This window comes from Cherax quadricarinatus, chromosome 84 (genome assembly GCF_038502225.1).
Source record: "Cherax quadricarinatus isolate ZL_2023a chromosome 84, ASM3850222v1, whole genome shotgun sequence".
In the NCBI taxonomy this organism is placed as follows: Eukaryota; Metazoa; Arthropoda; class Malacostraca; order Decapoda; family Parastacidae; genus Cherax; species Cherax quadricarinatus.
Genome location: NC_091375.1, coordinates 13,645,147 through 13,660,690, shown reverse-complemented (window position 1 = coordinate 13,660,690; position 15,544 = coordinate 13,645,147). Strand labels below are relative to the sequence as shown.

The 15,544-nt window shown below is 40.3% G+C and overlaps 1 protein-coding gene across 3 annotated transcripts in view; it reads left to right on the top strand.

Moving 5' to 3' along the window:
* The first annotated feature begins 891 nt into the window (after positions 1-891).
* The window catches only part of LOC128704320 (uncharacterized), a 96,405-nt gene continuing 81,752 nt past the window's right edge, over positions 892-15,544 (top strand). For 2 of the 3 annotated variants that reach the window (XM_070103140.1, XM_070103141.1), the window contains exon 1: positions 892-1,189. The gene's annotated coding sequence lies outside the window, so the exon portion shown is untranslated. The remainder of the gene's footprint in view (positions 1,190-15,544) is intronic. The other variant, XM_070103142.1, reaches the window with a different exon arrangement.

The following is a 15,544-nucleotide window of genomic DNA, read 5'->3' as shown; positions in this document are numbered from 1 at the left end:
CTTCCAACTGTGTCCCCCTTTTGCTGTGTCCCATCTCTGGAACATCCTGTCTTTGTCCACCGTGTCAATTCCTCTCAGTATTTTGTATGTTGTTATCATGTCCCCCTATCCCTCCTGTCCTCCAGTGTCGTCAGGTTGATTTCCCTTAACCTCTTAGCTCTGGGACTAGTCTTGTTGCAAACCTTTGCACTTTCTTTAGTTTCTTTACGTGCTTGGCTAGGTGTGTGTGTGTGTGTGTGTGTGTGTGTGTGTGTGTGTGTGTGTGTGTGTGTGTGTGTGTGTGTGTGTGTGTGTGTGCAAGCAAAAAATCGCAAATAAGCGATTTAAGATTTAAAACAACCACATGGGAAGTTAAAATCATAGCTCTAGGCCTTTCGTGTTGCAATCAACACATCATCAGGTGCTTGCAATGTTTGCAGAAATGAGTAGAAAGTCCAGGTAGATGCGTTCAAGGTAACGACTCTAGCTAGAATGATTCTAGTTCAAGCGGTTTCTTGAATGCAAGATATATAAGGCGTCTTACCCAAACATTTTGATTTGCCCGATGTTGAACCCAGAGTCCTTTGGCTGTGAGCATAATGTTCATAGAGCTGTAAGTGAGTATCGACTACTGAGGCACTGGTGGCAGTCAGCGTACAAGGCACATGGGATATGGATTAATAGGTTGAAAACTGAGAGAGAGAGAGTTGGTAACGTAGGTACCTATGCTGGGAGAGGAAGAGGGGAGAGAGGGATGCTGGGTGGGTGGGGATTGGTGCTTAGGGGAGGGGGATAGGTAGGGGAATGGGTGGGTGGGTTAGGGGGTATTGTTTTTGGGGGTAATGGGAGGCTAGTGTCGACACAAGACGTCGATGTCACCGTCACTAACAGGTGTCAGAGAGCAGAAGCGACGCGCATGTTCATTGGGCACCACACCATCGGCCAGCACGCACGCACGCCACACTCACTATTCCCTCCATTGCTCACACGCACACACACATACATCCCTCCCCATTGTGTAGTGGGGTCGTTCAACCTCCTCCTGCACCACAGGATTCCACTTGACCTCCTCCAACAAGTAGGACTTCAAGCCAGCGGCTGCAGTAGCCTCGCGTTCCGACTTCATCTCTCCTGACGCGACGTCCATTTCGCTGGAAGCTTCGCCAGGAACTTCGTAGCTCGAGGAGGACCCTCCGTCGCTCATGAAGACGTGAGTACTGGGTAGATACTAAGCTCTGAAGGGGGGTAAGAGATAACCGGGGATAACTGCGGCTTGCGGTAGCGACAACACAATCATACATTACGATACTGTTATCATTACCGAGGCACACAGCACCCTGAGCCTCATTCTGTTCCCAGCTATAGTCTGTGCACCTCCTCCCTCCATCATCAGCTCTTGATTCAGGGAACTGAAGCTACCATCCACTTCCCTGGATAATCTCTAGCGTCGTATGATCCCTTTGAGTTTAGAGCTTCCCAATTATAATAACGATACTATATGACTCGTGTTTTGTGATACACAATAATAATAATAGTAATAATTGGTATCTTGTAGGTTGTTATCATGGCTCCTCTGGTCCTCTCTCCTGGTGTCGTAAACTCTAGTTCCTGCAGCGTTTCCCTAAGCGTGCGCTGACCTCACCCACTCACCTGGTTGTGTTTGCGGGGGTCGATTCATAGCTCCTGGTTCGCCTCTTAAATTTTATCTATCGACTTGACTGACTGCAGACCTCCGGGGCTCAGTCGTTCCTACTCTTGAAGCTGTGTACGTATCCGCCTCCACCACCTCTAAACACACTTTGAAAATTCAATTTCTGACGACGTTTCCGTCCGTGCTGGATCATTTTCAAGCGTGCCGTTTGTCCAGGAGGGACCGACATGTTCCATTTTCGTCAATTTCTTTAAGATACACCGGCGTTTAAGGTTTGAAGACGATTAGAAAAGACATTTATGGAATATTTGTGAATTGTTACATTGCGGCTTTCACTCTTTATTCCACTGTACATAAAAACTGAAAAAGTTCTTGCTAACATCCCTGTGGCTCATCTGCGTCTTGAGCTGCCATTTATATTCTCTGGCTCCCACTTGTATCTTCAACAACCTGTCCCTATCCACACCTAGTCTTCAGAGTATTTTGTATGGATCATGTCTCATCTTGTATGTGTGGATATGTGTTGCAGTGTGTGCGTGCGTGTGTACTCACCTAGTTGAGGTTGCAGGGGTCGAGTCCTAGCTCCTGGTCTCGCCTCTTCACTGGTCGCTACTAGGTCACTCTCCCTGAACCATGTGTGTGTGTGAGTGTGTGTGTGTGAGTGTATGTGTGTGTGTGTGTGTGTGTGTGTGTGTGTGTGTGAGTGAGTGTGAGTGTATGTGTGTGTGTGAGTGTATGTGTGTGTGTGTGTGTGTGTGTGTGTGCGTACTTACTACAGCAGATAACCAACCAGTCCTGCCGAACTTATTTGAGGACATTAATTTCACCACTACATTGTCCTTCGGCGTCACCACTACGACCACCAGTACCACTACTACCAACACCACCACATCTACAACCACCACTACAACTACCACCACCAACACCACACCTACCATCACCGATACAGGTACCATCACACCTACAACCATCACCACTACCACTAACACCACACCTACAACCATCACCACTACCACCAACACCACACCTACAACCATCACCACAACCACCCAACACCACACCTACAACCATCACCACAACCACCCAACACCACACTTACAACCATCACCACAACCACCCAACACCACACCTACAACCATCACCACAACCACCCAACACCACACCTACAACCATCACCACAACCACCCAACACCACACCTACAACCATCACCACAACCACCCAACACCACACCTACAACCATCACCACAACCACCCAACACCACACCTACAACCATCACCACAACCACCCAACACCACACTTACAACCATCACCACAACCACCCAACACCACACCTACAACCATCACCACAACCACCCAACACCACACCTACAACCATCACCACAACCACCCAACACCACACCTACAACCATCACCACTACCACCAACACAACCACCACCACTACATTTCCTCACACGATCACGTACAATGGTAGACTATACTGACAGTAGATACATTAGATACACAATGCGAGTTATGGCAATTGAGAAAACGTTTCGCTCACCAGGGCCGTTTGAACGAAACCTCTCCACAAAATTCAGTAATCCCCACTGTCTTATTTACACACATTCCCTCACACATATAAACACTGGGAGTTCGGTGTAATCCCTATTTAAGGAGTTAAAGTGTCCTTGACTGGTGGTGCATTGGTGACATACAGCCTTAAAACAGTCGATAGGCTTCAAACCTAACCCACTACAACGCATAATGCCAGCCAATGGGGTTGCCTACAATGAGAATCTACATTAGTTAATCCCAAGGTGACCTAAGTTGGCTATAACTAGCTTCATAGCGACCTGGGGTGACTGAGTTGAGGTGTGACAACCTCTCTCCCTCTCTCTCTCTCTGACCAGTTGCCCAGCATCAGGTCACATCAGGTGACGTGACCTCATGTGAGGTCACATGGTCATACTCGCCTGGTTACCTCCTGATAACGCCCAAGTGACCTCGTGTCACACACACACACACACACACACACACACACACACACACACACACACACACACACACACACACACACACACACACACACACACACACACACACACACACACACACACACACACACACACACACACACACACACACACACACACACACACACACACACACACTCACTCACTTTATAATCTACATGAAGAGATTATATGAGAGAATAAATTGCAACACGTCCGACAGAGATTTAGATTTTGCCACCGGAGTGGCTAGTTGATTGTGCACACCATATCCATCCTGTGGACGGTAGAGCGAGAGCATATGGATACACAAAAGGCCTAGGAACTATGCCCCAAAAGGGTTAACAGGAGTACATTTGGATTTATATCGACAGTTCACTTATCTGTTACAAGCAAATTTAGGAAATTTGCTTAGTATATCTGGAATCTTACTTTCATTAATAAGATATCTGATATGTCATATAAGTTATTATACTGTCTGTCTCTATATTCCTCAATAAGTGGACAATTAAGCACATAGTGTTCAAGACAGTGACCATATGCCTGACCACATAATTTGCATTTGGTTTGATTATCATCTGTGTGTCTCCCAAACTGCCAGTACTTGTAACCAAGCCTAAGCCTGGCCACTACAACAGCAATGTGAACAGACTGACTGCTGTTGTGGTGGCCAGGCTTAGGCTTGGCTACAAGTACTTCTGGCAATTTGGGAGACACACACATGATGATCAAACCAAATGAAAATTATGTGGTCAGGCATATGGTCACTGTCTTGAACACTATGTGCTTAATTGTCCACTTATTGAGGAGTATAGAGAGAGACAGTTCAACAAGAATATGCTTATACGACAAAAATATACTGAGGCTACAAACTATACTGAGGACTGGACAAAATTAACCTACACATAGGAGACGTTTCCGTCCGATTTGGACCATTAATGGTCCAAGTAGGACCGAAACGCCGTCATAAGATCTTTCTCTGATGTGCGAGTTATCTGTGTCTTGTTCCAATCACAGTATTGTGCCTTTTCATTCTCTATACTAAGGACATTATTGATCTTCAGGATGATTTGGATAGAGAAAACTGACAGCCTGTTCAGTTTCCCGCACTGCAAACAGCAACAGAAGAAACGATTCATCTCAATCTGTAGGAAAATGTAATCAGTACGTAGGCATAATAGTTGGCAGGGTTTGGTAAAACCATTCCATGGCGCCTTGGGACTCTTGATGATAGCTGTGGACAGTTTTTGATGTGATAAACTAGGTTAAAAGTTGCAGAGGTTACAGGATATGTATACACAGGTGTATGTCTCTCAGTGTATACACACTGAGCGTACTGTGATCCCCATTTAAGGAGATTAAGAGTATTCTTGACTGGTGGTGAATAGGTTAAGTGTAGCCTTCATGTACTTCTGAGTAGTCGATAGGCTTTTAACCCCCGTTAACCAGCGCGGCAACAAGCTTTATCAACTCACGATTTGATAAAGCTCTACGCAGAGCGGAGCATTGTCTTTAATTAAACCCTGCTACACATCAAACCTCTCTCTCCCTCTCTCTCTTTCTCTACAATAGTTGTAGCAAATACTTGTCAGTCAACACGCAGGGACCTAAATTCTTCATGCAGGAGATTGAACTCTACATGCAGGGGATTGTATTTTTCATGTAGGGATTGAATTCTATATGCAAGTATTGAATTCTACATGCAGGGATTGAATTTACATGCAGGAATCTTATTTTATGTGCAGGAATCTAATTTTACAAGCAGGAATCTAATTTTACAAGCAGGATTAAAGTCCCCTCCTCTAGTGTGTAAAGGTGTGATGGAGTCAGATGCGCTGGAAATCGTATAGATGATTAAATTTATTTAGACACAGGTATACACAAGTACAATTATTACGCATAGCGTAAATTACCTAGGATAACCCCGAACATAACTCAAATAAGTGATTTATTTCCACTGTGGGTCCTTGACAAAGTTAATCTCTTATATCGGGAATGTGTCACACGACTATAGATTAAAAACACTTAATTGGGGAGATAAAACACAATATAAAAATAAAAGCACTGGAATATCCATCAGGAGAAAACTCACAGTAATGGATTCAAATTGGACAAGTTTAGAATGGAAAAAAATAAATATATCAGATTACTGCTTTGACAATAGATTTATAACAGAAGAAACTCCAAAACGTCATCATTTCTTTAAAAAAACAAAAAACAAATTTGATATGAGTGAAAATAGGTGTCGACGCTCTATGCCTCACAGATTAGATTTAGATTTTGCCACCGAAGTGGCTAGTTTATTGTGCACCCCATATCCATCCTGTGGACGGTAGCGCGAGAGCATATGGATACACAAAAGGCCTAGGAACTAGGCCCCAAAGGGTTAACAGGAATACATATGGATTTATATCTACATATCTATAGTTCACTTATCTGTTACAAGCAAATTTAGGAAATTTGCTTAGTATATCTGGTATCTTATTTTCATTAATAAGATATCTTGACATGTCACATAGGTTATTATACTGTCTGTCTCTGTATTCCTCAATAAGTGGACAATTAAGCACATAGTGTTCAAGAGAATGACCATATGCCTGATCACATAATTTACATTTGGTTTGATCATCATCTGTGTGTCTCCCAAACTGCCAGAAGTACTTATAACCAAGCCTAAGCCTGGCCACTACAACATCAGTCAGTCTGTTCACATTGCAAGTTGCTCCATAAACATACTTATCTACGTTCATGTTATCATAGTGGGTTATAGATCTACTCAGGCTTCTAACTGCATTCCTATAACAATCATTTTCATTATTTACTTCTCTCCTAATATTATTCCTAATGCTAGACACAGTTATACCAAAGTTATATTCTACATTCTCCTTCTCGATACTCTTCTTGGCTAACATATCAACTTTATCATGAAGGAGTAATCCAATGTGTGATGGGATCCATAGCAATTGTACATTAATTCCTTTTTCCCTAATTTTTGAGTATCTATACCTGGCTTCCCCAATGAGCATGTTGTTGGAGTCATTATATGAGCCAAGAGCCTTCAATGATGACATAGAATCAGTAATGATGATAGAGTCAAGCTCAGTGTCATAGGTTAGCTTTAGCGCCATTAGGGTTGCAAACAATTCAGTTTGCAGTGTAGACGCCCAGTTGTTAATTCTTATGCCTAACTCAACAAATTTATTATCGTTCTTAACTAGGGAGGTGGCAACAAGAGCAGATGCAGCCCTGCCAGAAGACTCCTGTTTAGATCCATCAGTGTATATAACTTGTGATAACTTGTTACTACCAGCTAGGTGAGAAATTTCTTCTTGAGCAGTTGCTCTAACAAGAGATTTAAGGAAGGGATTACTAGCAATGAGCTTCTTGGGAGGAACTTGTAGGTATGTGATATTAAATGAACACATCTTCCATGGAGGGGTGAAATGCTCTTGTTGCCTACAGTGATACAGTTCATGCAGGTTATAAAACTTAATGCAATTGCACGTTTTCACAATCCATTTAGATCTGTGTGTATTTACCTCTAGACACTTGGTAAGATTCACTGTGACAGTGTCTGGTTCGTTTCTCAACATTCTAATACCGAGTACAGTGTTAATTTCAACAATCCTATCACAGCTGCAGAAATTAAAAAGCCTAGTATTAATATGTCAGGATCGTCCATGGAAGCAGCCAGTAGACCTATTACAGTGTTCCTCTGCTAACCATTTCCTTCTACACTGCTCTTACATTAATATTTAGGTAAGATTTGTCAGGAAGCAGGACAAGTGTTTGTAGATGAATGGTTCAGAGAACCGACATGTTGATAAATTAGACACATGTGCAACTCTTGGGTATCTTTATTGAGGAAACGTTTCGCCACACAGTGGCTTCATCAGTCCATACGTAGGAGAAACTTGAAGAACAGAAGGAGAATGAGGCAATCAGTCCCTCAACCTTGAGTCGATGTGTTCAGTCCATCAAGTGTTTCCTGACGTGGGTCTTAGTCATATGATGACCTGCAGCTGGAACTTTTGGTCACCTGACCGAGACCTTCTACTGGCTTACCGCTCCACCCCATTAAAAATTACGGTCACAGTTATAACCATTTAGTGATATTAATATGTTAATGATCCACAAATGTTATAGGCTTATGTACAACTTAAATTATTCATCTCATTGTGATTTATTTAAATGTGTATAAAATTTGAATATACTCGAGTATTTACTTAAATTATTGATGTGGATATTGATGATAAGAAAGTAAATAGCGTAATGTTATGCAATAATGTATATGAACTGGAAAAGAACGTTCAGATGTAAGCTGTCAGTCCCCTTGTCCCAGGCATGAAATTTCTCTCTCTCTCTCTCTCTCTCTCTCTCTCTCTCTCTTTCTCTCTCTTTCTCTCTCTCTCTCTCTCTCTCTCTCTCTCTCTCTCTCTCTCTCTCTCTCTCTCTCTCTCTCTCTCTCTCTCTCTCTCTCTCTCTCTCTCTTTCTCTCTCTCTCTCTCTCTCTCTCTCTCTCTCTCTCTCTCTCTCTCTCTCTCTCTCTCTCTCTCTCTCTCTCTCTCTCTCTCTCTCTCTCTCTCTCTCTCTCTCTCTCTCTCTCTCTCTCTCTCTCTCTCTCTCTCTCTCTCTCTCTCTCTCTCTCTCTCTCTCTCTCTCTCTCTCTCTCTCTCTCTCTCTCTCTCTCTCTCTCTCTCTCTCTCTCTCTCTCTCTCTCTCTCTCTCTCTCTCTCTCTCTCTCTCTCTCTCTCTCTCTCTCTCTCTCTCTCTCTCTCTCTCTCTCTCTCTCTCTCTCTCTCTCTCTCTCTCTCTCTCTCTCTCTCTCTCTCTCTCTCTCTCTCTCTCTCTCTCTCTCTCTCTCTCTCTCTCTCTCTCTCTCTCTCTCTCTCTCTCTCTCTCTCTCTCTCTCTCTCTCTCTCTCTCTCTCTCTCTCTCTCTCTCTCTCTCTCTCTCTCTCTCTCTCTCTCTCTCTCTCTCTCTCTCTCTCTCTCTCTCTCTCTCTCTCTCTTTCTCTCTCTCTCTCTCTCTCTCTCTCTCTCTCTCTCTCTCTCTCTCTCTCTCTCTCTCTCTCTCTCTCTCTCTCTCTCTCTCTAATTAAAATAAATCAGCGTGAAGAAAAGCGAATGTCAATAAGATGGAATGAGAGTCATTCAGTGATGAAGGTTGAGAATAGGATGTGATAATGAGGGCGAGTGGAAGAATAAAGAGTGAGTGAGTAGTTGTAGTGTTATCTGTACTCAGCCACACTGTGATGTCTCCAGCAGAGGAAGAACGTCCGGAGGGAGAAAGACAGAGAGAGAGAGAGAGAGAGAGAGATGACAGGGAGACAGAGAGAGAAACATTCTCGTGCAGAAGAACTATTGCAGTCGTCTAGATAGCGAACTCTCCTCCCCTCCCCTTCCCATCCTTTTCCTCCCATCCCCTCCCTTTCCCTCCCCCTCCCCTCCATTTCCCTCCCCTCCCCCTCGCCTGTCATTTCTCACCCCACCCTACTTGAACACCCCTCCACAAAAAAGGTCACTCCTGTCATTGTCAAGTCTAAGGTCACTTGCAACTCCACAACAATCAAGTTTCCAAATATATTTCGACACAATATTCTATGGCAGGAGTCAGGGAACTGGGGTAAATTACCCTAAATGGGGTAAAAATGAAAATTTCGGGGGTAATGAACGCTCAATAAATATAAAATTGCACAAAAAAATTAATAAACGAGGCAGTTTACGAAACATTTTTTTTTTTCAAATAAATAATGTGTATTTTTTTAATAAAAATACTGCTACCATTTGCAACTGTCTTTGCAAACAGGGATTTTCTATTCTCATTAACTTAAAAACAAAGTCTACAAAATAGCTGAACACCCAAGACAGTATACAAACTATAATTTTGATGATATATCGAGAATGAAGCCTCATCATTGCTCCAAACCCTTAAGTGCAAATGCTTTCAATTAAATTCTTTAGTTCCTTAAAGAGATTTTTATTAAATTTGTCGGTTACTATAATTTATGTCATGCATTTACTTTTCATTTTATTTTGTTGATTTTGTGTTTTATTTTTAAAGTTGCTGTATGGCGTATAATACATATTTTTCAGTTTGTATGACTATTCTCCATACAAATGGGGTGGGGTTTGAACCCGCGATCAGATTCTCTGATCGCGGGTTCAAACCCCACCCGTGGTATGGTTTGTTTACAATCGTGTCATTACGATTTCGTGAGTCAGGTTAAAGTTCCCCAACCCTGCTCTATGGTATTAAATTCAGATGGTGTTTTATTCGTCAGGAAAATCTGTCCAACACTGGGTGTCAGGAGACTGTGGCATCCGCTACCTCGCCACAATGCCTAACTACACATTAACACAAAAAAAAAATCGCTACCTAGCAGTGCATTCATTAAATAATGACATTCGAAATTCAGTTAGTTCTGGTTACAGTATAAGACCAGGAAAATATAACCGAAGGAAGGGTAGGAAGATAAAAGATAGGATAACTGAAGATACTGAAATAAAGATAAAGGATATATATATATATATATATATATATATATATATTATATATATATATATATATATATATATATATATATATATATATATATATATATATATATAATATATATGCATATATATATAATATATATATATGCATATATAATATATATATATATATATATATATATATATATATATATGTATATATATATATATATTTATATATATATATATATATATGTATATATATATATATCTAGTAAGGCTGATGCATGCAGGGGATGAGATGAAAAGCTGTAAGCCTTCTCCCTGAAAGCTGGCTGTCTTGGATCAAACGTGTAGCGCTGGCTACACGCCAAGGTATTGTCCAGTGTGGGTAGATTGGTAAAGCACTGCGTACCTTGTCCTAAGGTTCGTAGGTTCGAGTCTCCTTCAGCCAGAGATCAGTGTTTGTGTATATTTCGCCTGCTCTCGCGAATTCCTTATATATATATATATATATATATATATATATATATATATATATATATATATATAAAATTTCTCTTGATTTTACGTTACATTTGTCTAAATATAACTTATATAATTTTAACAAGGACCCTGTCTATACAATGTCAGCGCAAGGCATACTGCAGTAGTTTATATATATATATATATATATATATATATATATATATACATATATATATATATATATATATATATATATATATATATATATATATATATATATATATTATATATATATATATATATATATATATAATCTCAAATATATAATTTCTCTTGATTTTACGTTACATTTGTCTAAATATAACGTATATAATTTTAACAAGGACCCTGTCTATACCATGTCAGCGCAAGGCATACTGCAGTAGTTTATATATATATATATATATATATATATATATATATATATATATATATATATATATATATATATATATATAGATATATATATATATATATATATATATATATATATGTATATAACATTTGGTGTTTTGCAAGCGTGTGTGAGGCTGACAAACATCTTATCTATACTGTCACAAGACAGGACAAGAGAGAGGTTGCTGTCACTTGCAAATATCTAACAAATTAACATTTGCTGATGTAAAGTTTAGTCATTTGCAGCGATGGACACAGTGAGGGAATTTTAGAATACACAGTGAATAGCGAAGCAAAAAGATGAAATCTCAGGGCACTAAGATCTGCGATAATTGTGTTAATTGTATTGAATTAAATAAATTGTTTCACCTACAAATACTTGAAAAAATGACTTTATTTGTGTGTCCAGGTTATTCCACTTCCTGACCAAAACCTAGTATCGAAGAGCAATTCCCTGACGTCCCTCTGGTTCATTAAGTGTCATTAACCTCCTTCACTGATCCTTTGTTTTACTTCCTCCCATAACGCCTATTGTTATTTACTCAGGTTATAGTTGAAATGTCTATGTTAAGAAGCGTCTTGTTTCACTGTGTGTTAGTTACCATTTTGTCCTAGGCACATGTCGATTAGACACTAGGCCTGTTGTATATACGTGTGTGTTTGTGTGTGTGTGTGTGTGTGTGTGTGTGTGTGTGTGTGTGTGTGTGTGTGTGTGTGTGTGCAATAACTCTATTCACTTTGTAAATAAAACGTGAAAACTTAAAATTTCTGTCCCTGTCTGATCGATCGAGTCCAGTGAGAGTATTTTGTACGTCGTTATTATATCTTTCCTCACACTTCTATACGCTAAGTCATTAGGCTATGAGGCTCGGTTTTCTTTCATATGACTTCGTTGGTGAGGTGCTGGTAAGAGGCTTTTAAAATAATCTGATGATCAAACTTAATGACCTCCCATTTCCTAGACGCTGTAGCAATCATACAGATTTACTACTTCTAATAATAATAATAATAATAATTATTATTATAGTGGCCATAGATCAGTCTTTGATTTGTCAAATCGCTGGGTTTACACTAGTTTCTTGACATGGTTGTTAAGATGTAGGCTCAAGGTTGGTGCTGTGTACCCTCTGATAGGTCTTAATGCCTTGTGCAACAATTTGGTAAGGTTCCTCAAGGCCCGTTATAAGTTACCTAACAGCTCATACACTTTACCAATGTAATTTGGTTAACCCGCTCCTCTGGTGATATGCTCGGTACGATGTCTACCCCAACTTCTTGATGCAGCTTCTGTCCACCCTGCTTTATACTCTGTCACCGATGTTCTTTCTTACTGTGTGCTTTCTTGTGAGTGTGAGTGTGTGGATGGGTGTATATGAGTGTACTTTTATGCGTGTGGATGAATTTTCGAAAGATGAAGGAGAACGTAAAATATTTATAATTATGCGTTCGTTATACAGGATATCCTGTGCTGCCCTCACTAGCTCATAACACTCTAAGTTACATGTACGCTGCTTATACGGTCTGCTCATGAGTGTGTGTACCTTTGCTTTATAAGTGTGTGTGTGTACTCACCTAGTTGAGGTTGCAGGGGTCGAGTCCAGGCTCCTGGCCCCGCCTCTTCACTGGTCGCTACTAGGTCACTCCCTGTACCGTGAGCTTCATCATACCTCTGCTTAAAGCTATGTATGGATCCTACCTCCACTACTTCGCTTCCCAAACTATTCCACTTCCTGACTACTCTGTGGCTGAAGAAATACTTCCTAATATGTGTGTGTGTGTGTGTATTATCTCTCAGAGTGCTTCATTTATACAAGGTAATTAAAAAGATTAAAAAAGATTAATAGCTTTATATTCTTCTTTTGTTATCCAGAAAGTAATGTATTTAATGGGTAACATAATTTTATTTGTTTATAACTTAGTAGTATTTAAAGATAAACTATATACTACATACTACTGGAGGATGGAAGGTGATCATACTTAAGATGCTCTGAGACGTAGATGGCCAGGACTTTGATATATCATTTCTACTCTTCATCCTCGTATACATCTAGAGGTGTATGTCTTGGTGTATATGCTCTGATAGTTTATTTTAATGCTTCTTTTCAGAATTAAAGTATTCCTAACCCGGTGGTATTATACTGTTGATGATATTCAACACCAAGTTGATGCTTAAGACACATGTACAACACTTTTGGTAAAATACCCAGGTGTTGGACACGTCTTATTCAGCGTGACTGGTAGTGAACAGGTTACGTAAATGCGGCCTTAATGACCATAGTGTAGTCGACAGACTTTAAACTAACCAACCGCTATCTTCATTTCGACACGAGATCGAAGTTGAAAGCTTGACAAGTTGAGTGGCGTAAAATTTACAAACTGGAAAAAATAAGACCAAGTCGAACATTTAATCGTGTTTGTGAATTGTTCCATCTATGATACTGTCGATTTTATTCTTATCAAATATTCCTTAAGACAGTATTTTAGCAAAAGTATTCAGTGGGAGAGAATTCGGTTCACAGTCAAAATGATTTGGGTTGGATTCTCAGGTGAGGTTGAGACTAATCAGCCGCCTCCCAATACTTGCTGCCCCTGTTCACCAAGCAGTAACTGGGTACCTAAGATTCAGTCTACTTCCACCCTGTAGTTCCTGTTCACCTAGCAGTAAACAGATAAATGGGATTTATCTGTTTACTGCTAAATGGGATTTAGTCCTGCAGTTCCTGTTCGCCTAGTAGTAATAGGTATCTAGATGTTAACTACTGTGCGTCGCAGCCTAGTATACTTGAGACAGCTAGGCTCTTAACATGTAAAATGAAAGCCTGTAGAAAAGCAAGTGACAGAGCTCCTCCCCTTGACCTAGTAGTTTATCACTCATATATAATCTGTATCATTTAACTGAGAAAATAAAGTCGTAGACATAATGAAGATAAAATAAATAAAACAGACGATGTTCGGGCTTAAATAAATTTAAATATAATTTGTGGATAGTGAAATTTGTGACTAATTTGTTTTGAGTCAGATGAGAACAGTTGCCTTCAGGGTTGGTACAGGATGTATACACACCGAAAGGGGTATTGCCCTTAGCGTATATATAGTGCAAGTTTACTTTCATCCCTAATTTAGGGATTGAAATATCCTTGTCTGGTGGTGAAGAGGTTACGTGCAGTCTTGATGACCCTCATGTAGTCGAGTTGAAGTCTTCAGCTCAGAGTCCACATTTACTTGCTGGAGTCTGAAGAGATACTCCCAACTCCTCTCACGCTCATTTCCCATTATCTTGTCTACTACGGTTTTTTCTTATCGTATTCGTACTTTTTATTATCAGCAGCGAGCTAGATGCCACAGGATGTTTGTGTCTTTGTGCTTGGCAACTATATAAAGTTTACGGGTGAGGGACCAGTCACTGCTCAATCAAAAAATTGTCTTGTATGTCGATGAGAAATAAATATATAAGCAGTATAATGTGATCCTTTGTTGACAACGTATTTTATACCATTGATTTCCATGTCGAGGAGAGCAAGGTTGAGATGCTTTTTTCTTGGTTTGTATGCTGATGGAATGATCTAAATGATGTGTGATTGGGTAAAACGCCCTTTTGGGTCTAAAAGTTAACTGGGTTGAAAGTTTATCGACACGAGAGTTATTACACAAGTACATAAGAAACATAAGCAAGGAAGGAACACTGCAGCAGGCCTATTGGCCCATGCGAGGCAGATCCAAGGTCTGAGAGTCTTACAGATCCACTCATTAGTGCACAGGTTTTAGGGTGTCTGAGAGACACTTACAACATTAGTGCACAGGTTTTAGGGTGTCTGAGAGTCTTACAACATTAGTGCACAGGTTTTAGGGTGTCTGAGAGTCTTACAACATTAGTGCTCAGGTTTTAGGGTGTCTGAGAGTCTTACAACATTAGTGCACAGGTTTTAGGGTGTCTGAGAGTCTTACAACATTAGTGCTCAGGTTTTAGGGTGTCTGAGAGTCTTACAACATTAGTGCACAGGTTTTAGGGTGTCTGAGAGTCTTACAACATTAGTGCACAGGTTTTTAGGGTGTCTGAGAGTCTTACAACATTAGTGCACAGGTTTTAGGGTGTCAGTCTTACAACATTAGTGCACAGGTTTTAGGGTGTCTGAGAGTCTTACAACATTATTTCACAGGTTTTAGGGTGTCTGAGAGTCTTACAACATTAGTACACAGGTTTTAGGGTGTCTGAGAGTCTTACAACATTATTTCACAGGTTTCAGGGTGTCTGAGAGTCTTACAACATTATTTCACAGGTTTCAGGGTGTCTGAGAGTCTTACAACATTATTTCACAGGTTTTAGGGTGTCTGAGAGTCTTACAACATTAGTGCACAGGTTTTAATCGGGTTGGTTGGTTAATGAGGATTAAAAGCTAGTATCCACTACACTACGGTCATTAAAGCTGCACATAACCTTTTACTTTAAGAATATTAAGGAGGTTAGGTAAGAGTCGTCAGGAAACTGGATAATTGTGTCTTGATGCGGGTTTTAGTCAAATGATGACCTGCAGCTAGAGCGT